The sequence below is a fragment of the Lepidochelys kempii genome, chromosome 2 (assembly GCF_965140265.1).
Source record: "Lepidochelys kempii isolate rLepKem1 chromosome 2, rLepKem1.hap2, whole genome shotgun sequence".
NCBI classification, from domain to species: domain Eukaryota; kingdom Metazoa; phylum Chordata; order Testudines; family Cheloniidae; genus Lepidochelys; species Lepidochelys kempii.
The window spans coordinates 162,243,729-162,269,181 of NC_133257.1; the positions used below are offsets into that span (position 1 = coordinate 162,243,729).

At 40.5% G+C, this 25,453-nt stretch overlaps 1 protein-coding gene across 11 annotated transcripts in view; it reads left to right on the top strand.

Moving 5' to 3' along the window:
• GALNT1 (polypeptide N-acetylgalactosaminyltransferase 1) overlaps positions 1-25,453 on the top strand; it is a 193,818-nt gene that overhangs the window by 44,555 nt on the left and 123,810 nt on the right. For 10 of the 11 annotated variants that reach the window (XM_073332672.1, XM_073332679.1, XM_073332671.1 and 7 more), the window contains one exon: positions 7,844-8,037. The gene's annotated coding sequence lies outside the window, so the exon portion shown is untranslated. The remainder of the gene's footprint in view (positions 1-7,843; positions 8,038-25,453) is intronic. The other variant, XM_073332676.1, reaches the window with a different exon arrangement.

Sequence of the window (25,453 nt, forward strand, 5' to 3'; positions counted from 1 at the left end):
GTACAAGCGCAGGTGCAGGAGACAGAAGCAGCACTGGTACTGGCAATGCGGCATTTCCTAAGCATAGCAATTTATATTATGTCTCCCTCTCAAACTCCCCTGTTTGCGGTCCCTTTGGTTGCTTGGGCCCCTCAGTGGCTTAACCTCTTGCTTTTAAGGCCTTCTCCCCTAGGTCAGTCTTACCCCCTCTTTAATCACACAGTGGGAAGGTGATCACAACGCTGATTGAGGCTGATCAAAGGTGATCAAGGGTGATCCAGGGAACAAAGGCTCAAACAGTCCCCAGACACAATCCCAATTGATCCTGTAACTGAAATAACCTGAAAGAGAGAAAAACACAAACAGCCAAACAAACTCTCACCCCAAGATTAATACTTGCACCTTGTTTGTTCAGCAGGGGGATCTCCTTCTCTCCCTCTCAAAATCCGCTGTTTGCAGTCCCCTTTTGTACTTTCTTGCCCCCAGAGTCTTGGAGTTTATTAACAGAATGGTTATGTCTACATGTTTGTGAAGGCCTTGGTGGATTATCCTGGGTGGTTCACCAACATTAATGCTCCCTTATAAGGGAAGAAAATGCGCATGAAACCAGGATCCTGAAAATAGAAATGAATCTGTAGTCACAAGAATCAGCCAACGGGAACTCTTTCCCCCTTGAATAGCAAAGATATTGATGGGGGGAATATATCAACTGGTTTTCTGAAGGACTCAGCCTATCCCTCTGCTTGCTTGTCTTATGCAGACATGTTGGAAATGTAGCCGGGGGAAAATACCCTGTTTTGCTATAGGATATCTTACGTAGTAAGCCTTTGTTAGCCTGAAGGGCAGATAGATGTCTGATGCACTTGGTGCTGTGGATAATGTCCCCCCATATTTCTGCTTGTTTCACAAATGTGCAAAAATACAATGGGAAAAGTGCAGTGCAAAGGCTATGTGTCAACTTGGATCTAGATGATACATGAGTCACCATTGGTAATGCCAGGAATGCTCAGTGCACATACTGAAAATGGCATAGTACATTATCGCTGTTAACAGAATATATACTCTTGCATTTTCCAGTCTTTCTGTTCTGATGGTCTCAAAGGACTGACATTCTTCCCTGCATCTACATGGCCCAGTAATGCTGCTCCTTCTATACACACATTCTCTTTGTGGTTCTCTGGGACTCAGTCAACAGGCCATTGAACATATTCTCCTTAAACCTACTTTTACTAGACCTCAGATTTGTGAAGTACTGTGCAAGGGTGTCAGTGGGCTTCTGAAATGGTAGCTCTTTTCAGTAGTTGTCCAATGACGGAGATGCATCACTAATCACAATGCATATGCTTATAGTGATGCTCAACATCCTCAAAGTTAAAACTTGTGGCTTAATTTTTTTTTTTGCATTTCCGCATTCCTTTCCCACATTCTCCAAGAGTTCTTGTCACTCAGCAAGGTTGTCAGGAGCTTTTCCCATAGGTCTTATCCTGCACCATCTTAGATACCACTTTTTTGAAGGGAAGGAATTTATAAATGACGCATTTAGTCATTTTTACTCTATTGCAATCTGTACTAAGCTTGGATGAGGTAACTTGACTAGGTTCCCAATACACAGAGAAGGGCACTGTTCAAGAAGTTTGAGTCCAGCCTGGGACCTATGCTGCAAGGTTGTTTAATGGATTTTCCTACCACAGCTGCTGCTGAATTGACGAAGAAACATTTCTTAACAGAGGCTGTAAGGGAAATATGTAGTATCTTGTAATGTTCAGGCCAAATTAGAATAACTATTGTCCCAAAAATTATGGTGGTAATGCCAGATGATTTAAGGACAGATAAAGATATCAGACTTCATATCCTAGCCTTAAAATTAATATGTTTATCCTGGGTACTTTAAGCTTATGAATCACTGAAAACTTTTTTTTACATGTAACTTGTGATTTTTTTTCTGAAGAGGGAGCTTACACTGTTATACATCTTAGACTAACTAATTAGTCTCTGTGGTGCCACAAGTACTCCTTTTCTTTTTGCAGATACAGGCTAACACGGCTGCTACTCTGAAAACTGTTATACATGGTGTTAATCCAAAGATGCCTATTTAGCACCATGAATGCTTTTGTTTTCTGTGCTGCTCTGTATAAAGTAAAGAAGGGAAACTGTACTGTATTGTTTGACTTTTAAACAGTGTTTTAAATTACTGTGTATTTTACTGCCTTTACTACCTCTGGTTAGCACAGGGCCAGCAAGTACAATGTGTGTAATGCTTTGGTTGCACTGTTGTAATGCCTTAGTTCTCACATTAAATTGTGTTTGCTTTTTATACTTTAAGACATTGTGGACTATTTGTGCTGATCTAATTTTTTTTCTAGCTGATTTTCTACCATTTTGCCTCTGACTACATGATTTGTGGTGAGGGGTAGGGGTGTGTGTGTGAGTGGGGGGGCAGAGGGGGTCTGCTGATGACTGAACTGGTAGGAGTAGTTGAAGGGGGAGTTGCCTGAACCAAACTGGAAGTAGGTGGTGGGTGATGTATTGGGGTGGGGCTAGAATTGGGCAACTGGCTTCCTGTTGCAGCTAGGGAAAAAGAGGGAAAATGGTGGATGGAAGTAAAATGGAGCCTCAAGGATGTATATTCCCTTCATTGTAGCTATATTTGCTTGTCCATAAAGGCAGCCATATATACCTGGAAGCAAGTTGCCCAAATTCTTCTGCCCAACACTGAGATTGATGAAATGCTAAATGACAGGGCAGTCTTACAGAGCAACATGTATCACTTGGTAAACTGAACCCCCTAAATTTTATACAGCCAAATAGTGTCATATCTAGGAACAAGGAATGCAGCCCATACCTACAGAATGGAGGGCTGTATTTTTTGTAAAGCAATGATGCTGAAAAGCATCCAGGGAGTCATAGTGGACAAGCAACTCAAGAAGAGCTCTGTGTGATGCTGTGGCAAATGAGGTAATGTGGTCCTCAAATGTATGCACAGAGGAGTAGTGAGCAGGAGTAAGGAGATATTACCCCTGTATGTGGCATTGGTGAGGTTGATATTAGAATAATGCATACATTACAATACTATTTAAAAAGATGCTGAAAAATTGGACAGTGTGGAAAAGAACCACAAAAATTGTATGAGGGTTGGAGAAAATGCCTTATAGTGAAAGAGAGACTTAAAGAACTAAATTTGCTGGGCTTATCAAAAAGAAAACTGAGGTGATTTGATTAGTGTATAAGTACTTCCATGGGGAAAATACTGGGTATTAAAGGGCTCTTTAATCTAGTGGAGAAAGGCATAACAAGAATCAATGGCTGGAAGCTTAAGCCAATTAAACACAAATTGGAAATAAGGCACAAATTTTTAACAGTGAGGGTATTTAACTTCCTTTGCTATTGTGAGGAAATCATTTAGTCTCTCTGTGCCTCAGTTCCCCATCTATAAAATAGGGTAAGTACGATCATTCCATCTCACAGGGGTTTTGAGTCTAAGTATATTAAAGATTGAGGCACTCAGATAATATAATGGGGGTTCTCAGAACCCCTCAGAGCAATGAAAGCATTGCCCTCCTCACAAATCCAGGGAAATCTAAGGCATAGTGAACAAAAGGGGCATCATTATTCAGGCTATCAAGTGGATTTGCTCACTATAAAAATGACTACTCAGTAGTGTCCAGGGCTGTTTGCAGGGTCTGATTTCCAACTGAGATCTTCTCATTTTAGTAGAGTATAGAAAGGTGAATGGTAATTTATGCTGTGGCCTGAGCAGTACTGGATGTCAGGGTGGGGACTTTTTGCACCAATTCATTTACCTTGAAATGGGATACATGCACACTGTCACTACATGGGAGTATAACTACCATTAATGTAGAGTTGAATCTGAACTGGGGTAAATTGAACTGATGGATGTCCAGAGAGCCATCCTTGGGAGAGAATTTTGATGCATGGCATTTCCCACCAGTAACAGTCCCATCTTTGGAATTTTCTTACGCAGACAAGCCAGCTCATGGGTTAGAACTATTTTATGTTGCACTTTTCCATTTTTACTGATCGGTAGCAGAGATACGCCAGGATCAGAGATATTTTACTTTTCAACTTACTGAAAACTAAGCTAAAATGTAAGTGAAACACTTAAAAATATTCCATGAGGATAAAACCGAAGTTTATTTCTTTGAAAGGCCACTTTTTAAAATAGTCTTAAAATCATTACAATGTGACCACTGAAACATCCAACACTTAATAAAAAATATCTTTCAGAAGAAGCCCTGTACAACTAGCACAATAAAAAAGTCTTGCCGGGGGAAACACCGTTCCCTTGGTTTTCCCTCATCTGACTGATTACATAATACAGTCTGATTGGACAATTTTCTTTCTAAGCAGAAACTTTTTAGGACCTAACTTTTCAAAAGAGCTGAGCACCCACAACTCCCCTGTAAGTCAATGGGCCTTCTGTGCACTTAGCTCTAATGAAAATAGGCCTGTGGTTTGAATTGCATAACAAAAATAGTTTAACTTAGAGTTTTGCGGTGAGCAGATTCAGGCTGTTGCTGTTTGAGGATCAGTGTAAACCTAAGTCTGAATGTCGCTTATCATGATGTTCTATTTTCTAAGAATGACAGTGTGTGTAATGACAGACGTTTGAACGGTGACATACATGTTCTAAATGCTAAATTATGTTAATGTATCAAATGTTAGGTGCACAGTTAAAACATGCCTGTGTGAAAATTTTAACAAATCTTAGCGTCGTGTTGCACAGCTTGTATTTCAGTACACATAACTGCACAAAACATAAGTACCCTCCCTTCTGTGAGGAGCATATATAGATTAGTAGATTTTAAGGTCAGAAGGGACCTTGATCTTCTTCTAGTTTGACTTGCATAACACAGGTCAGAGAACCTCAGCCAGTAATTTCTATGTCAACTCTAACTTCTTTTGGTGCAATAGTATATAATTTAGAAAGATATGCATGTTGGTTTAAAGACTGAAAGTGACAGAGAATCCACTATATCCCTAGGTAAGTTGATCAAGTGGTTGATTACCCCTACTGTTAAAAATTTCGGCTTTATTTCGAGTCTGAATTGGCTAACCTTGTCTTCCAGCCATTGGATCTTGTTATGCCTGTTGTTGTTGTTGTTTAGAGCTATGTACTCTCAACAGTCTGTTCCCCTGCATATTTACCTGTAGGCAGTGATCAAGTTACGTCCTAATTTTCTCTTTGATGAACTCAGTGTATTGCATGTTAGACTCTTGTTGTAAGATACGGTGTATTTGCCAGATCTCTAATAGCTCTTTTAGCTTTCTTCTGAAGTTTCCAGTTCTTCATTCTTTTTGAAATGTGGACACTAGAATTAGGTATAGTGCTCTGTCATGCTGTATGTAGAGGTAATACCACCTCTCTACTCTTACATAATAACCTCCTTTTTATACAGCTAAGGATTGCAGCTGTACTCTTAAATACAGCATTGTATTGGGAGCTTATAGTTTTGTACCATGACGTGTAAGCCTTTTTCAGAGTTCCAGAATACAATCCCTTGTTCTGTAGGAGTGCCTTACATTTTTTATTCGTATGGTATGATCTTGCATCTGGTTGTATTAAAACGTGTGTTACTCAAATGAGCACACCTTACTAAGCAATCCAGGTCAGTACCTGGTCCAAGCCGGGAAAGCTAATGATCCAACCAGTGGACCAAGTTAGCTGATGAATCCTGGTCACATGCCATCTGAGACACATTACGCATTCACTAAGAAGTCTGTAACTGACCTGTCTCCCCTTCATTATTTACTACTCTACCAGTTTTCTATTTCCTTCCAGATAAGTGAGAGAGCTGTTGAATAGCATTGAGCTGAGAACAGATACTGCAGGACTCCTTAGAAACAGTTCCATAGGATGGTGATTCCCTATTTAGTTATTTTTGTGATTATCAATTAACCAGTTTTTAATCAGATTAACATGGGCTGCATTAATTTTTTTTGTGTAGTGCTGTTTTACTGGAATGTCATGTGGGACCAAGTCAAATGCCTTACAGAAGCCTAAGTAATTATGTCACAGTTGCTTTTATCAACCACATCTATAAATTTCAATAACGCAGTTTATATCAACAAAAACGATATCAGATTTGTTTGACTAGACCCATTTTCCATAAAACCATGTTAACTGGCTTTAATTATGCAACCATCTTTTAATTGTTGACTACATGCATCCCATATCAGCTTTTTCCATGACTCTGCCAATGAATGATGTCAGGCTCACTGGCCTATGATTTCTCAGATTATTTCATTTACCATTTTTAGATATAGACACAGCATTAGGTTTTTGCTAGTCCTCAGAAACTTTCCCATCGTTCCAAGACTTGTTAAAAATCAACATTAATGGATCCAGGCGCTCGTAAGCTAATTCTGTTAATACGCTGCAGTGTCCTGCAGATTTAAATTTTTTTTAAAATCTTTAATGATGGGTAAAAAGTATTTAATAAAGATGGTAACATACGAATCTATCACCCTGCTTCTTTTGGAATACAGAACAGAAATTTGTATTGAATACTTCTGCCTTTCCTGCATCATGATTCATATTTTTATCATCCTTGTCTACTATCAGACCTATAGCATTGCTAGGATTTGGGTTTTTTTCTGATATAGTTAAGGAATATATTCTTCTGTTAATCCTACTGGGCCCTTTTCTTTCCACAGATATCTTTGTTTCCCATATCAATTGTCTGCAGTTCCTAACTGCTGATTTGTACTCGTTGCTATCAGTGTCTCCTTTTTTCCCATTTGTTATGTTTGTGTATTATCTAGACAATACAGTACAGAAAAAATACCAGACTCTCAATCACCTTTTACAGCATATGTGTTATGAGAGACTTTGTGAGCTCCTAATAGAAAATATGACAATTGTGGACTAGTTAATATTGCATCAAAAAAGGCAAGATCCATGATCTTTTACACTTTTAATGTTTTCCGGTCTGATGTTACATCAGTTTTATGGAGAATTTTTCTGTATAGTTTATTCAGGAATTTACTATTTCTTATATAAATTGCCCCAGCAGTAGCCCCTGTATATATCCAGTTGGGCAAGGAGAACATGCAGAGATCCCAGAGGTGGTGGGACTTCATTAAGCTCTGCTAAAATCTTTACAAGTGTTATCTATTCCAGTTTAGAATAACTTTTTCAATTTGCAAACAATTTTCACTATTAAACTCTCTTCCACAGTCACACAAAGGCATTTGTTATCATTGAACACTATACCCATATCAGCTGTAATATTTCAGCACCTTTTTCAGTAGCTTTTTTATAACCTTTTAAAATATTTTTAAATCGGAAAAGTTGCCCAAAATTCAAAAATTGCTGCAGTATGCTGCATTATTTGGAAAAAAAAAATTGCATTTTTCTAGACTAAGTAGACCAGACTAGACCAAGTATGGGAAATGTCATCTCAAAAGCCTACTCTTTTGGAAAGTTGAACATATGAAAATGGATAAAACATTTCTCAGCCAGCTAACACAGTTGTTACAGAGTTAACTGATTATATATATATATGCATGTATGTATATGTGTGTGTTATATCTTGGCTGGATGGAGAGGGGGATATAAATAAAACTGTCATAAATAGGCAACTGTCAATTTAGGAAAACACTCAAACCTCCAATTACAATAACAATTATATGGGATGAAAAGTTCTAGTGACAGTTGACTCTTTTCCCCCTCCTGAGTCTAGATCTAACGTTTCATAGATTCAATTCACTGCTTCCATCCAACAGCAGTTGTAGGCTCACTCCTCTCTTCCTGAGAACTTTGGAATTGTGAGATGTTAAACTGTACTAGGAAATCTAGAAAATTGGAATGTGGAGCTTAACTTGATTTCTGTTCTTCCTCTAGGGCAGTCTAAAGGCCTTGTGGATAGAAATCCCCTCCTTCTACTCCTGTGTGTATGCCAGAGCAGCCTAGCCCTTTCTGCTGTTTTATGGCTCCTGCTACCGGCTCTCCACAACAATGCAACAGACCAGTCATATTGCATACCACCACCACCAATGCTAGCAAACCATCCAGATGGCTGTAAACCTTCAGAAAAGGTCAGTAATGAAGGTGTAAAGTATTTGAAACATAACACAAATGACACCACTGCAGTAAGGCTTGTCTGTATCTGGTGTGTCTCAGAGAGAAGGGAGGATCTGTAGCATCTGCAGAGTTGAGTACTTCGGCATCATGGACTTCAGTGAAGACCTCAGTCTGTCACTTCAAGGCCATTGTGTCTCAGGTTAGCTGTCAATAGTTTAGACGAGGGTAGCAGAAAACCTGCTCTAAGCATTTAATTAGTACATCAGTGATATATTTTAGTTATACTTGTATCTGCTTCCCTGCTGATCGGAAATATCCTTTAGTTAGAATTTCAACTCAATTTTTTCATCTCTCAACATAAAGCCTAAATTCAAGTCTGTTCTTCAGACAGAGGATTCTGTATGTGAAAACTTCTGACCCAAAAGGATGGAATCAGATTAATTTTGCTTGCTGCATCAGGATGGATAGCTATTGGGGTGAGGAGTGTGTATATCTATCCTCCACTAGATGTCTTCACTGTTGATTGATTCATTTCTCCATAATGGGATTATTGCACCAGTAAAACTAACACCTTTCAAAAGACTAACTTCCAAATATATATTTGGAAGGACTCTTTGGGATGAACTAGTTCCCCTTCAACAGGACAAAAGGGGAAAATGTTCCTCTGTTCCAAAAATATATTGATCAGTCATGGCCCTTTCTCCGATACACAGTAAGCTCCAAAAGATTAATTCAGTTAGAGAGGAGGCAGGTGCTGTAAAGTTGATTATGAAAAGTACAATTTGAATAGACAGCATCAATTTGAAAAAAGTTTCTCTGAATTCTTTTTTCCTACTATAATTACAAGTAGCGCACAAGTTTAAAAGTCCCGTCAGCAGTATTGCCCAGCTAAGGCAGACTAGTGCCTGCCTGTTTTGACACCACGCTGCGCCCCAGAAGCGGCCAGCAGTGGGTCCGGCTTCTAGGCAAGGCGGCCACGGGGCTCTGCATGCTGCCCTCGCCCCGAGCACTGGCTCTGCCCGGCCAATGGGAACTGGGTGTAGTAGGATGGTGCCTGTGGGAGAGAGTCGTGTGAAGCCGCTTGTGCACCTCTGCCTAGGAGCTGGACTTGCTGCTGGCCGCTTCTGGGGTGCAGCATGGTCCACTGTGCCAGCACAGGCAGGAAGCCTGCCTCTGCACCCCAGCTGCGCTGCTGACGGGGAGTCGCCAGAGTTACATCCATGCCCCAATCCCCTGCTCCAGCCCTGAACCCTATAAACCTGGAACCCCTTCCTGCACCTCAAGCCCCTTATCCCTGGCCCCTCCCCAGAGCCTGCACCTCCAGCCCAGAGCCCTGACCCCTCCTCCAGCCCAGAGCCCTGACCCCTCCTCCAGCCCAGAGCCCTGACCCCTCCTCCAGCCCAGAGCCCTGACCCCTCCTCCAGCCCAGAGCCCTGACCCCTCCTCCAGCCCAGAGCCCTGACCCCTCCTCCAGCCCAGAGCCCTGACCCCTCCTCCAGCCCAGAGCCCTGACCCCTCCTCCAGCCCAGAGCCCTGACCCCTCATTCCCGGCCCCACCCCGCAGCCCTCACCCCTGCACCCCAACCCCCTGCTCTAGCCTAGAGTCCCTCCTACACCCTAAACCCCTCATGCCTAGCTCCATTGAGTCGTGGGCCTCAACAATTTTCTTCAACTGGGTCCCCAGTAAAAAAGTTCAAAAATCACTGCCTTACAATATGTGCCAAGTACTTACGTTAAACAATCCGTTCCACCTTGCATTTGCTGTGGTGCTAGGAGTTCCGCCCAGACCTAAAGAAGAGCTCTCTGTGGTTCAAAAGCTTGTCTCTCTCATCAAGAGAAGTTGGTCCAATAAAAGATATCGCACCCACCTTGTCACTGCACTTAGTTACAGTTTATAGTTGCGTTTGAAGTTAATTACCATTGTATGCCCTCTGTTTTCACACTCAATTTTCTGAAGCATTGACTATTGGGCTGAAACTTTACTTGCTTGGTTTCTCTTCCAATATGATTTTTTTTTGATGGGTAAAAAAATCCTCAACTGCTTTTGAGTATTATGAGGATATAAACTTATAGCTATATTTTGTACAAACAACCAAAAAGAGGTTTAATTTTGAAACTTGGCATGTAAGTAGTTACTGAGTACATGTATGTATGAATGACTGATTTGGGAAAAAATTGGCAAAGTGATAAGCAGTTGAGTACTCTAAAAAACTATCTGCCAAGAATTTTAGTAGAGCCTAATAAAGCACCACCACTGCTTCTCAAACTTGCATAAGGTTGACTTCAAACGTGAAGAACGCAAGTTGTCAAAAACCCCAGTCCCTTAAAATGATGAATTGAAGATCACACACTTAAAGGATCTGTCTGGGCCTGTTGTGTAATGCAACAAATGGCAAATTCTAAGCTTTCATGACACTTCCTCCGAACCCCATCCCCAGCACGCAAGCATTGCATGAAATCGGGGTCCCCAGCGTGGTGCCCACGGGTACGATGGCTCCCACCGGGACATTTTTGTGCACCTGCAGGAAACCCCGCTGCTGAAATGCCTCCGAGAAGCGTTGCCATTTCTCAGCGGCATTTTGGCGGTGATGCTTCTTGCCCTTGCCGCTTCTTGGTGGCAGCATTTTGGCAGCGGGGTGCCTGGCGCCCTCCACAGTCTTCTGGGAATAGCAATATGCTATTTCCACAAGAAAGGTTGGGGACCACTGCACTAAATGGTAGAACATTACCACCTATGGTAGTTAACCCACTGTGTAAAAACTTTCTCAAATCAGTGACAAGATCAGAAGTTATAACTGGAGTTGAAAAAATGTTAATGGGACCATTTTCCATCAAAGAATGCAGTTCCATTTAAGTCAAAAATGCATAGCAAAATTTTGCTTCATTTAAAAAAAGGGAAAAAGTTCCAACATCCTAAACATCCCATTTTGACACTTTCAGAACTAAATGTTGGATTTTTGCTTTCAAAATGACTTTCTAGCTTGATATTTGTAATTTGTATTGTTACATTGTTTTAAATGTAAAATATATATTTATAATTTTTACATTTTATACACTGAAGATTTATAATACAGGTTATTCAGAGGAAATTTCCAGGCAACTATAATTATTTTCTCTGTATCCCAAAGTTTTTGTGTCCAGTGAACTTTTAGAATACTAATAGAATAATTTAACATTTCCTTAGGGAAATAGTTCTACGGCCTGAGACCTCACTGTTAATACATTTAACCTCCTATTCACTTTAAAGTTACCTTTGCTCTGTTCCATAGCATTACTCATTTTACTCCTTTGAGCCAGTTGAAGCCAGTACCTTACTCAGTGGTCCTACACATTTGAAATAGTTATTTCCTTAGTTTTTGTTTAGTCAAACTGTACAGATGTAGTTTTCTTATTCTTGGCCTTTTATCATTTTACTTATCCTACTTAGTTCCTTTCAGCTTCTTGATGTCAGCCTGGATTTGATTTGCCAAGAATGTGTGCAATATTCTAGATAGAATCCAACCTGTTACAGTGAAGATGAACATCTTGGTAGGCCATGATGTAATACCTGAGATCTCATTGGGTTTTTTCTTGATTCTAATTGCCTTCAAAGCTCATCTCATTTTGAGACTCTCTCTCATATTGGATCCCTCTTAGGCATTACTGACTTCTTGTTACCTTCATCACATTCAGTGTGTGTAAAAGTATCATTCCCCAAATTGATTGGTTTATTTTAATAGATCAAATTTAATTTGACTTGTTTTTCCAGTTTGTTCTGTGGTCTAGGTGACAGTCCTTCATTCTTACTTTGCTTTGCATGTCTTCAGATCCCTCTTCTGGACCCTTCTAACTGTTGAGGGCTTGTGGGGAAGTTGTTCCTTTCTCAGCAGTTCTCCATTTAATACTTCTCATAAAAGGACAATGCTTAGTGATTTTCCCCCCCCCTTCCCACAGGTTTTCCCTACAGTTCTTAATACCATATTCTCTAATGGTCCCTCTTCAGTTGGCTGACTCCCCCATTTGACTTTTTCCCAAAATTCGATACTCTATGAATATATGTACATTCATTGTGTCTCCCCTCCACCCCATGCTTTAGCTTGCATAAAGAGTTAATGATTAGGAATCATTCTCCTCTTATTGTAGCTTTGTTTTTGATTGTGTTTCTAAAGCTTCCTGTCTCTCTTTATAGAGAACTCAACATTTTAATTCATTTAAGATGGAAGTTGCTGTATTCAGCAGTTTCTATTGACTGATGCCTTATAAAGGACCCCTGAAATGTCTCTGGTATTTCATTGATTGTTTGCTTTGTTTTAAGAGTCGTTCTTACTTTGTTTATGTCTCCTTGAAAGTCGTTTTTTTTTTTTGTTTTTTTTTAAAACATCATTGGCTTGGTAGTGTTTGGTCTTATGTTCTCCATGGGAGTTGGAGTACTGCAGCTTGGAATCCATAATTCTTTAAGGGTAACAACTGAATTGTAACATAATTTTTTATACCTGCTATCTGTTCACATATTAATACCAGAATTAATGACACTCACATGTTTTCCTTAATTCCTTTGTTCTCCAGGGTCATAGACAATCTATTTTCTTAATACGTGCTTTGGAAGTATCTGAATGAAGTTTTGCAGTTTGAATGCTCTGAAGAGGATGTGAAAATATACAGGCAGTCTTATTGGATTGCCAGCTATCTGATATCTGTGTGAATAGGGATGAATCCACGAATCTGTACTAAATGGGCAGACTCTCAGAAAATTAGGTGATACAAATATTGGATATCTGCTTGCTGGCTGATTTCATTTCCATTTAAGATATTTTAATTTGATGAATTTTTAAAATGTTGGTTTGAAGTAAAATTTAGTTTGCATCCTATACTAGGAAAAAAAATGAAAGTATGAAAATTTAGAACTGTGAAACTACGCTACTTGTGCTTAGTTGCATGAATCACACAACAACTTCCTTAAGGCATATGCTTACTAGGTGCTGGAAATTCTCATAATAGCAAATGTCCATCTGTCTTTATTTACGGGGTATTTTAACTTTAAAAAAACTGGCTAGTTAGGCCAATTCTCATAGATTTTGTTTGAGGCCAGAAGAGACCATCATAATCATCTAGATTGCACATTGCAGGCTACAGAACCTCACTCACCTATTCTGGCAGAGTTACTGAAGTTCTCAAACCTTGATTTAAAGATGTCAAGTTCCAGAGAATCTTCCAATTACTCTAGTTCAAACCGTCAAGTGACCTGTTGCCCATGCTTCAGAGAGGCAAAAAACCTGAGAGTCTCTGCCAATCTGACCTGGAGGAAAATTCCTTCCTGACCCCGAATATGGCAGTCAGTCAAACCTTGAGCTTGTGGGTGAGATTGACGAGCGAGGCACCTGGGAAAGAATTCTATGTAGTAATTCTAGAGCCCTCCCTATGTAGTGTCCCATCTCTGGCCACTGGATATATTTGTGAATAGCAAACGTATGCAGAGCCCTGAAAATCTGCGGATATTCACAGACCATGTATCCGCACAGGGCTCTACTTATATGGGTGATATTCCATTGCAGGCAACCTCATCGTATCATCCCCAGCATAAATTTATAAAGCTCGGTCTTGAAACAGTTTAAGTTTTTGAAAATGTAGTCTAATTTCATGCCTAAACTTGTTGATGGCCAATTTATATCCATATGTTCTTGTGATAGCATTGGCCCTTAACTTAAATAATTCCTCTTTCTCCCTTTATCTCTCTGCTATATTTTATAAAGAATAATCATATCTCCCCATAGCCTTCATTTTGTTAGACTAATCAAGCCAAGCTTCTTAAGGCAAGTTAAGCTCTACTCTCATAAGGCAAGTTCTCCATTCCTCTGATCATCCTAGTAGCCCTTCTCTGCACCTGTTCTGGGTTGATTTCATCTTTTTTAAACACAGGAGATCAGAATTGGACACAGTATTTCACCATGCCAATATTTTCACCGGTCTCACCAGTGCCTTGTACAATGGTGGTAACACTTCTCCATCTCCACTGGAAATACCTGATCTAATGAATCCTAGGGTTGCATTAGCCTTTTTCAGCGCCACATCACAATGGTGGTTGTCATTCTGTGATCAACCAACACACAGGTCTTTCTCCTCCTCTGTCACTTCCGACTAGTAAATCCCCAGTTTATAGCAAAAATTCTTCTTGTTAATCCCTAAGTGCCTGACTTTGCACTACTATATTACATTTCATCCCATTTCTATTAGGTTTTCAAGGTTGTCCGTATCTTTTTGTATGACATTCCTGTTCTCTTCCATATTGGCAATACCTCCCAACTTTGTGTGATCTGCAAATTTTATTAGTGCACACCCACTTTTTGTGCCAAGGACATTAATGAAAATGTTAAATAAGATTGGTCCCGAGTATGATCCCTGAGAAACTCCACTAGTAATCTCCCTCCAGCCTGACAGTTCTTTTTAGTATGGGCCATTGTAATCTCCCTTTTAACCTGTTCCTTATACACTTTTCAATTCTCATATTAATTCCCATCTTCTATAATTTAACTAATTATTTCATATGTGGAAGTATCAAATGCTTTACTGAGATCCAGGTAAATTTTAAGGTAAGTGATTTTCTAGACACAGGAAATGCAGTATATCTAAAGAAAGAGATCTGGTTGGTCTGGCACAGTCTACCTTTTTAAAACCATGTATTTTATCCCAATTACCATTAACCTCTTTTTTTAATTGCTGCTTCTTTCCAAATTTATCCTAAGATCTTGCATACAATTGAGGTCAAATTAACAGTCCTTCTTCCATTCCTTGCAGGCTTTTTGCTTTCCAGCAATAACCTGTCTGAGATGCTTGTTTAATCTATTTTGGTCTGGAACCCTTCCTTACATGACGTCCCCTCCCCACTCCTGGCTTAGGGTGCAGGATTCAGATATTTTCTGCAACTTTGACTTAAATTCCAAGTCTCCTCCACATTCAGATCCTTGAGTTCTACAGTCCAGTTAACTTCCCTAACTAATTCTCATTTTTAAAGTTTTTTTTTAAAGGTTGTCCTTTTGAAATCAAGAACCCTAGATGCAGGACCTATTTTTGTTTATCCTTTTAGTTTAAACTGAATTAGCTTATCTTTGCTGATGAGCTGAGATGACTATGCTGTCTGGACCATGTGAGCAGGTTGGAAGACACTCATACCCAAGGACATGCTATATGGGGAGCTATCAGAGGGAACAAGAAAAAAAACGAAGTCCCAAGCTTTGCTATAAGGACACATGCAAGCAAGATATCAAGGAATTTAGAATTGATCCTGACCTATGGGAAATCTTGGCAAGCGATAGTAACAAGTGGGGCCATCATCTCCATCAGGGTATCAAAGTCCATGACAGGAGCTGGTTCCTACAGCTTAAAGAGAAAAGAGCCCATGGGAAGCAAGCAGCTCCCATCAAGATACATACATTTGCAATGACTGCCAAAGATCATGCAAACTTTGGATTGGCCTATTCGGTCATGTGAGACATTGCAAACCATCTACATCATAGGCTGCAATTCCCACAGTCTCTTGCAGATGAAAGGATGCCAACAAAAAACCAAAAAGAATTAGCTCATGATCACTCGAACCAAGGTTGTCCTCGACAATAATTTCTTCTGTAAGGTCCTCGCTACTTACCGGTACTAAATATAAAATAGTATCACCTCTTGGTTTCGTAACTACTTGATGAAGAAGTCTTCTGGATGTCACATCAAGGAATATCTGGATCCTATTTTTTGTTAGCAGCATTTGTTCTCCAATCTGTATCTGGGAAATAGAAGTCTCCCATAATCTCAATTCATGGTAGCATTTACTTCATTAAAATATCCAGTTCCAGATATTGGAGGTCTTTAGCAGACCACAAGCACTATCCCAGTGGAGTCTGTTATCATTTTTCCACCAAAGTGATTTTTGACCCAGACAGATTGTTTTATCCATTCCGTCACTAGTTATTTCTTTAGCCTACCTCATCATTAATATGCAGTGCTACTCCACCACCTTTACTTTTATTTTTCTTTCCTGAACAGCACATATCCTTCAATATCTGTGTGTGTGTCATGTCAGCTATTTCACCACGTGTCCATTATCCCTATAATACCTGATTTCACTTCCTGCACCAGTAATTCTAGTGCCTTGGTTACCTAGTTCTCTTGCTTTCAGAAAGGTGACAATGGCATGTTTTTTTGACAAACGATTTAACATAATTTTTCTTTTGTTTCCATGTCTAAGAGAAATCTTTGATTCTTCAAGCTCTTGTCCATATTTCACTCTTGGTATGCATGGACACCCAAAGTACTCAAATTCAGAATCTTTTTGTCCAGCACTGTGAGTTTAGGGCCAGATGTAAGTGTCCCATTAAAGGGCGGGGCAACTTCAGCCATCCTTCAGTTTTTTTACTGCCTGTGGCTGAGATACACTGCTAGGGTTCTATGTTCCTCTTGCTCTCTGAGTAATTCTTTATAGTGTATATAGTTTGATATGCATAGTGCTAGAATTGTTAGTCGTCGTTTTTTAATCTATTTTTTTCTTAACTTTCCTGAGACGACTTGTACTAGGTCTAGCCCTTATGGCAAAGCTAAAGTTTCCTTGGTTTTACACTGCAATATAGGCAGTTTTAATACTGCTGGTTAATGATGGGTGTATGAGGTGCCTTATTGAGGGGCATATCTATTTGTTGGTCATTCTGTAAGAGAACACAAAACTTGAGAGAGGCTCACCTACAGCACTTTTTGTTGGAGAAAGGTCTTTGTGTCCTGTCTCAGATCCTGGAGTGGCTGAAACTGAGAAGCCTAAGCAAATGCTTTCAAAAAGTTCTCCAGTGATCTTGGGGTTAGCTCAGATCTTTGGGACTATGTCTCAGACATTATCCTTCATGAGCAATAAAGCTTCTGGGAGTAAGGCTTGGAAAGAGCACAGTTTTCTTGGGTTTGCCAGGGCTAGCATTAGACTTGCTGGGGCCTGGAGCTGAAGCCCAAACCCAAGCCCCACTGCCCAGGGCCAAAGCCGAAGCCTGAAGGCTTCAGACCTGGGTGGTGGGGCTCAGGTTACAGGCCCCCCACCTGGGGCTGAAGCCCTTGTGCTTTGGCTTCGGCCCCCTGACCTCGGTGGTAGGGCTCAGGCTTTGGCTTTGGCCCCCCATGCTGGATCTCAGTCCCCCATCCTGGGGTCCAGTAGTAATTTTTCTTGTCAGAAGGTCGTTGCAGTGCAATTACATTTGAGAGCCCTTGCACTAGAACCACCTGGCAAACCCCAGCTACAGTCACAGCTACGTGTTATGTCCCTTTCAAGGGCTCTGAATTCCTTTTCTCACCCATCTCCCAATTGTTGATGCAAGTGGGGCAAACATTGCTATAAAACCACCCTATATGACAGACTAAAAGCTTCTGGATCTCATGGGAAGGAAGGCCTACTGTAGTTTTATTTTGCAAATTACCAAGCATTGATGGCCAAGTACAACTTTGCCAACTACAAAAACTTTTCCTGGTTTATTGAGCACCTTCCCTGGGATCAAAGGGAACAATTCCAGGCCACTGTTGCTGAAAGACAGTTGCTGACAAAAGTATCTTTGCAGGCAATACTTGATGTTGCGGACTCCATTCCATCTCTGTACTCCACAAGCATTGCTGGTGGTGGTGATGCATAGTGATTCCTGGCTGCAGTTGTCTGGCTTCCTCAGGGAAGTTCAAAATGCAGTTGAGGATCTGCCATTGGATGGATGGAAGCTGTTTGCAGAGACACTGAGTTCTTACATATCCTTAAAGATTTCAGGGACGCATTATGCTCATTAGGGATCTATACTTCTGCAAACAAATGGAAGTTCAGCAGATTGCAGATGGCTCAGAGATCCTGCTCTATCCAAATTGCAGATGGCTCAGAGATCCTGCTCTATGCTCAGAGATCCATTCTCTGAACTCCAGAGACCCATAGAACCCCCCGGGAAGATGTTCAGGTTCTAGAGAGAAAGATCCACTAACCCAGTGGTTCTCAAGTAGGGGGTTTATGTACCCCCTGAGGGCTTAGAGGTCTTTCTGGGGGTACATCAACTCATCTTTATGTAGCCTGTTGTAAAACTAGGCAAATATCCAAAGCACTAGCAAAGTCTGTACAAACTAAAACTATACACTGAAATGTAAGTACACTGTTTGTATTCCAATTTATTTTGTAATTATATGGTAAAAATGAGAACATAAGCAATTTTTCAGTAATAGTGTGCTGTGACATTCTTTTGTATTTTTAGGTCTGATTTTTTTTAAGCAGGTAGTTTTTACGTGAGGTGAAACTTGTGGGTACGCAAGACACATCACTCTGCAAGGTGTACGGTAGTCTGGAAAGGTGGAGAGCCACTGCTCTAACCCATCTGATGCGGCTTCTCAACAGGCATCATCGAAGTGCCAGTTTTGCCAGGACTGTCCAAGGTTCATATTCCCACCCCTCATTAGCCTGCTAGCTTCAGTATTTTGCCCTCATTCCCCCATTTGGAAACACACTCCCGCTTTCAGCATGAATGGGAGCACCTTATCTCAGACAAATGGTGCTGGAAGTAACATAATTGGGCTACACCATCCACTTTACTTTGCTCTCTCCTTTCCCTTCCCGGTCCCTCTTCAGGCACCCTTCTCATGTGCCCCTGATTAGATAGGAAGTAGGCAACTTTCTTCGTCTAGGAGCAATAGAACTGGTACCTGCTCAATATAAGGCAAAAGGTTTCTATTCAGACTATTTCCTTGTAGGAGAATGGTGGGTAGAGACAAATTCTAGGTTTCAGACTCCTAAACAGATTTGTGAATCCCAGAAATTCAGGTGATGCTGGCAGTGATAAATTATTTGCTACGTTCGGGGGATTGGTTTTTGTCTGTTGACCTCCAGGGTGCCTACTTCTGTATAGCAGTGCATCTGCCACTTAAGAGATTCCTCCAATTTGTGGTAGGCAAAGATCATTTTCAGTATCGAGTCCTCTTGTTTTGCCTCGCCTCTGCTCTGAGAGTATTGTTGAAGATTCTGTTCGCCAGAAGCAGGGAATGAGCGAAAGGGGATGGATCACTTGATTATCTGTTCTGTTCATGCCCTCTGGGGCACCTGGCACTGACCACTGTCAGAAGACAGGATAGTGGGCTAGATAGACCTTTGGTCTGACCCAGTAGGGTCATTCTTATGTTCTGTGAGTAGTGGTGGCTTACCTCCGTAGCTAGACTGTTCCTGTAGCATACCTGTACCTCGACTATTGGTTATTCAAATGTCGACTTTAGCAAGAAGTGTTATCTGCCACAAGGACAGCACTTTCTTTGTTTTTGGACCTGCCTCCAGCTGATCATAAAAAAATCCAGACAAATGCCTGTTCAGAACGTACAATTCGTAGGGGATTTGTCTGGATTCCCTAACATCTAGGACATCCCTTCCCATGGACAGGTTCTGGACAGTATTGAGCCTCCTCAAAACAATTCAAGACTGCCCCAGACATCAGTCAAAAACTGCCTTCAGCTTCCAAGTCTCATGCTGTTTGCACTTCCATGACAAAGCATGCAAAGTTACACCTTCGCTATTTCCAGGGGTGGCTCAGAATGGCTTACTCACCAAACAGTCTAAACAAAGAAGTGTAGATTCCCCAGCAGATGAAGCATTCCCTAGACTAGTGGAAGATTCATCGCAATATAGGGGTGGAGGATGTCCCCTTCCTCCAACTAGAACTGATAGCGACTAACAGGTGCATCTCAGCATTGAAGGATACACCTCGGCTCCCTGAGAGTACAGGGCAGATAGTCACTTCCAGAGCCCACTTTCCATATCGATCTCCTGGATCTCAGAGCAGTTATGAATGTCTATCTTCATTTCCTTCCTCTCATCAGACACAGATCTATCAAAGTCGTGACACTACTGCATGTTTTATATCAATCGGCAAAAAGGGACAAGATCGCTTTTCCTCCGCACCAAAGCAATAAAGCTGTGGAATTGGTGCATAAAGCATCACATAAGGATCTCAGCAATGTGTATCTCTGGCTTATAGAATGCCAGAGCTAACACACTCAGCAAGCACTCCTCCCAATATTACTAATGGGAGTTGGATTCTTGGGTTCTATTTGCAAGATTTCAGACTTGAGGGTTTCCAGATGTAAAGCTTTTCGCCACAACTACAAACTAAAAATGTCATCTGTTTTTCTCAAGGGGAGGTTTAGATCACAATTCGCTGGGGGATACCTTCCTTCTGCCTTGGATGGGCAGACTGTTTTATGCCTTCCCTCCTCCACCTCTCATCCTCAAGGTGATAAACAATATCAAGCAGAACAAAGCCGAAGTTATTCTGATAGGCCCGATGTGGTAAAGGGAAGTGTGCTTCCCTTAGCTGTTTCACCTCATTCTCTCTCTTCAAATCGATCTTCCAGCTGTTCAACTCCTCTCTCAGGATGCCGGATGCCTGGTACATCTCAACTTGGGCATTCTTTGCTACAAGGTGTGGTTCCTAGGTGGTTTGCAGGGCTAGGCATGCTGCTTTGCAGAGGTACGACATACTATTAAATAGGAGAAAAGTTTCCACCGGAACTATTTACCTTCAAAAGCGGACAACATTTGGCCACTGGTGCAAACTCCACAGTGCTACCCTTGAATCTGCTCTGCTTCCCCTCGCTCTGGAGTACCTGCTATAACTTAAGAACACAGGACTGTCCCTCAATTCCATAAAAGTTCGCTTGGCAGCCCTGACAGCCTTAGGTTTCTCTGTTTGTTCACCCCACAACTGCTAGATTTAGGGAATCTCTTCCCACAGATAAAGGTTTGTACTCCTGCTTGAGATCTGAATTTGATTCTCAAAAGCCTCACAAAGCCTGCATTTGAACCAGTGGCAACCTGCTCCTTATTTAGTTTATCAAGGAAAGCAAACTTCCTAGTGGTGATTACCTCAGCCTGCAGAATCTGAGAGATTGGGGCTTGAATAGTAGACCCGCCTTTTGCGACATTTCCCAAGGATAAGGGTTGGGGTCTTACATCAAACAGATCTATTACTATCCACTTATCCACAATGGGTTCCTAGTGCTAAAAATAATTTAACTGATAGTATGGACCTGGCAAAACTATATTTCAGTAGAGCTGCAGAAAGCAAGTTTTATCCTCAAGTTATCCAACATTTATGAGTAGGCTTGGAAGGATTAGATTTTTATCAATAAATGTTGATTTCACCCAACACACAGAAATAAAAAAATATGTATATATATACTATATTTATTCGTTGGCAGTCATAATTTACAGATAGGCCAAGTAAGAAAAAGGCTGTTGGAGAACTTCAGTAGCATTTGATTTAGTGATATTTACCTTGTATATTTTGACATATGATGACAATTTGTGTTTTAAGTGTCAAAGCTTTAACTTTTGAATCAGTGTCTACTGACATTAAATTTCCTACAACTGTGAAAATTTAAATTGAGAACCTTAAAAAATGCATAGAAATATTGTTTTTAAAAAATGATTGATTTATTTATTGACCAGGTTGATTTGCTGGTCTAGATAGGCTCAAGAATGGAGTTTTGGGGCAGTAGCAGAATTAAAATGGCTTGTCTCCAAGAGGAGTGGCCGTATTAACTATTCGTGTTTGACTTGTTTTTATATGTGATCAAAAAACAAACTGATGGTATTTGTATATTAGTCTAATAAACAAAGATTTGCACATCTCTAGTGGGCACTACCTCACTGAGAAACCAAAAACGGTTTCATATAGGCCACGAAGCATCCATCAGATGGCATTAAATTAGGCACTCCTGATGGATTTGATTCATAGCTGTTTAAGGCCAGAAGGAATCACTGTTCATCTAATTCTGACCTCCTACATAATACAGGCCAGAGAATCTCACTTTGTAATTTACTCCTGGGGGAATTCTGTGCTGCCAGGAGGGAATTGGGTGCACTGCCACATGGCGGGACTGCTACATAAGGGCTGGGTTCCAATCCCAGAAACAGCGCACGCCGGCATGCAGTGTGGCTCTGCATGTTGGAAGATGGTGCTCATCAAGGGAATTGTGAACCTGGGCTGAGGGAGTGCCAGAGACAGCGGAGCAAGCCCGCCACCCTGCTCCCTGGCAGGAGCTCGAGAGCTGGATAAAAACGTCTGACAAGCCAGAAGTGGCCCGCTAGCCGTAGTTTGCCCACCCCTGGTCTAGGATGTTTCTTAAGGAGTACAGAAATTACATGGTTTCTATAATGACCAACCTAAACCAGATCACGTATTATAAATCGACAGCATTGCTTTTAAATCATTAAAGAAAATGGTAGTTCACAACATATTTTTGGTTAGAACCATGTAAAAAGGAATTTTGGCTTCAGATCAGTGTTGTATCTGCTTAAATACAGCATATAGCATAGAAACCTGTTTAAGATCATTAACGGCAGTGTAATCCTTTGTAAATTAAATAAACTTGTATGTTGAAGATTACTGATGAAGTTGGTCCAAAATGAAAAAGAATAGCATGGTTGTGATATGGACAGAAGACTTATTATTTATTATTTTTGTTTTCAGTTATATAGGTGTGAGAAGCTGGAATGTAACTTTTAACTTGCTGTGGTACATTTACCAAAGGAACAAATAGGAGCGGTAATCAAGTAGTATTGTATGAGCAGTAATTTAAAGCTGACCTTTTTCTGTAATGCCAAATGGATCATGACAAAATAGTCAATTTGATTTTACTGCCCTTCAAATTTAGCATGCTTGAGGTTATACATTTTTTTATTTTGTTTCCATTCTAAATTTGAGTCTTTATGGAGCTATCAAGATTGTGGCTTAAAGATAGGCGTTTGATATTTGACCTTTTTGATAAAGTCCTCCTATAAGAGGGTTTTTAATGGAAACTGGATGTTCCTTTGGTTGCTTAGTGCTTTCAGCAGTTGAAGTGTAGTCCAGTACTAAGAACAAAGAGGGCTTCCTGTTCTTCTCCTTGCGTTTGTAGTCCCTTATTCACTTTGCAGCAGTACTGCAAAAGCCTTTTGATCTTATTGGATGTGGTTTTCTGAGGCAGGATCTAGTTTTACAGAGATCCACAGTTTGTTCTTCATCCGCTGCTGAGCATGGCTATATATTCCAAGGACTAGATCATTAAGCAGACACAGAAGTGCTCCAGTTAGAGAGACTGCCCCAAACATGCTAGTAGGAGCTATAGCTACAACAGTTTCTACTGAGCTATGCCATTGTCCTTTCTGGTTGATCCTTTTAGGATTCAGCAAGGTGTTCTCTCACTAAGGGCAGCTCTCATGTCAACCCATTTCTTGAAACCTTATTTGATTTAGCCAGCCTCTTTGTTGTGGTTGAGAAACCAAGACCCCAGCCTTCATTCAGAAACACTAAGGCTGTGGGGTCCTTCATACTTCCTTTGATAGCTCAAGGTCTTGGTCTAGAACCAGACTATGAAGTCTGAGGTCCCACAGGAATATACATAGATTCCAAAAGAGACTAAGATCTGTTGAATTAGCACTGGTTCTCTCTGTTCAGTCAGTCCTGTGACTGTCATGGGTTTTCTACCAGATCACTCCTGCAATGCCCTAGACCAGAGGAAAAACAAAGGAAAAAGCTTACAGAGCTCCAGTCAGCATCATTTTCAGAGGAATCTGTCAGTGTGTTCACCCAATTCATAAGTGGAGGAGGGTGCATTTTCATGATGAGCCTAGGATTAGTTTGATTGTGGTCATCTTTCCCTATAGAACGAAACTGACAAATAGATGGGTCTTACTATACCTTAACTTACTACGTTCCTCCAGCCCAAGACCATCTTAAGGTGAAGTGTGAGAAATTTAAAATGATCTTCCTAATTCTAGAATATCTGGAGATCAGATGGAAAATGCTGAAAACGAAAGTTCACTTTTATTATTTTACATACCTCTGTTGCCTCATTTCTCTTCTAAACTGAACTGTTGTCTCAATCTTCTCAGGATCTCCATAGGGAAGTTTTTTCCCATGTTTCTAGTCATTTTTGTTGAGTCTGAACCCCTTTTAGTTTTGCTACATCTAGTCTCCCGTAGACTTTTTTCAGTTGCCAGATGTGACCATGAGGAGCAAGCCATTCTGTGAAATGAACCAATCTTTTCTTCAAATTAAGCTTGTTTTGAGGATCTCATTGAAACTTGGTCTAAGACTTGTATTGGTTTTTGAGCTATACTGTGAACTTACATCTTAAGGTGTTATAAAATTTGGAAACACATTACAATTTTTTTATTATAACGATGCTGTATTTTAAGGTATATGCACTCGGTTGAGATTCTGCCACCCCTTTTTAGAACTTCATTATTTCTAAGATTATAATTTTGGTGCCCAGATACTATGGTGATAGGTACCCTTTGGAAATATGTATTTTATACACATACACAAGGAACTGAGGCAGAGGGACTGTGTAACTTTGGGAAAGTCACTTAAGAAGTCTGCAGTAGAGTAGAAAATTGAATTTGGGTTCTCCAAGTCCCAGACTAGCACCCTAACCATTGAGACATCCTACCTGTCTGGATTCTCAGATTTACTGAGGAAAGAAAATATTAATTTTTGTCTGCAGATGGGACTGACTTTAAAATTGCATAACTTCATTTCTTCTGCCTTGTGTTCTTCCCACCCAAGCAATTTTAACTTCTGGAAGAGTTTAGAAGTACTAGCGGTAGAAATCTAATGCTAATATCCCCTTTGAAATTGTACAATTCCATTTTCAAGTGATGTGCAGAATTTAATCTCCATGTGTATGTATAATCTCGATATAAATGTCTACCGTAAATATAAAAAAAGGATCAAAAAGGCACCTTAGAGACTAACAAATTTATTTGAGCATAGGCTTTCGTGAGCTACAGCTCACTTCATCCTTTTCTTTTTGCGAATACAGACTAACGTGGCTGCTACTCTGAAACCTGTATTTTGGGTTAGTAACTCATTAAAAGATAGGAAACAAAGGGTAGGAATAAATCTCAATGGAGAGAGGAAAATAGCAGCATTTCCCAAGGCTCTGTACTGGGGCCAGTTCTGTTCAACGTATTCATAAATGATCTGAAAAAAGGGGTAAAAAGGTGGCAAAGCCTGCAGATACAAAATTCCGTGACATAATTTAGACCAAAGCAGATTGCGAAGTTACAAAGGGTTCTCACAAGACTGGGGAAAAAATGGCAAAGTATTGGGCATTGGAAAACACAATCCCAGCTATACATACAAAATGGTGGGGTCTAAATTAGCTGTTCAAACTCAAGAAAGAGCTCCTGGAGTCATTGTGGATAATTCTCTGAAAACATCTGCTCCAGTGTACAGTGGCAATCTCTCTCTCCCCTCCCCGTCCCCAAAAAAAGAAAAGAAAAAAGAAAAAAAGCTAAGAATACTAGGAACTATTAGGAAAGAGTTTGATAATAGGACAGAAAATATCATCATCCCACTGTATAAATCCATGATACAGCCACATCTTGAATACTGTGTGCAGTTCTGGTTGCTCTATCTCAAAAAAAAAAAAATTATA